Here is a 524-nt window from a genome sequence, read left to right as displayed (position 1 = left end):
TTCTAGTTAAGCTTTTTTTTTTATTTTTTTAAAAAAAAATTATTTTATTTATATAGTACTATTTAATTAAATGTGTCAATGAAAATAGTTGATTTCATACTTATTTTTTATATTTTCATTATGAATATTATATTTTCAGGCTCATAAAAAATTTTCATTACCCGTACACTGAATTAGCCACTAGTTTAATCTCGTTGGCATTGTCATCAAAATTAATTAATGTGAGGCTAAATAATTTATCGTTTTATTGAGAAACTGAAAATCTAAAAAAATGCTATATATATAAGAGAAAATAATATTTTTACTATTCTAACCAATCATGCATTATTGTTTATGGTCATTTATAATACATCATCAGAATTTCTTAATCTGAATCAATTAATTAATAGAAAAATTGACTTACTATATTCATATAAAATGTACAAATGAAAGGATATTCCCCCTTTGATTCACCTGATGTGTGCACTTATTATCTCATCCTAAAAAGTATTGGCCAGGACTAAGATAAATAAAAAAATATTATC

This window comes from Arachis ipaensis, chromosome B02 (genome assembly GCF_000816755.2).
Source record: "Arachis ipaensis cultivar K30076 chromosome B02, Araip1.1, whole genome shotgun sequence".
In the NCBI taxonomy this organism is placed as follows: domain Eukaryota; kingdom Viridiplantae; phylum Streptophyta; class Magnoliopsida; order Fabales; family Fabaceae; genus Arachis; species Arachis ipaensis.
The sequence above is the reverse complement of the archived record's forward strand: the minus strand, read 5'-3'. Positions refer to the sequence as shown.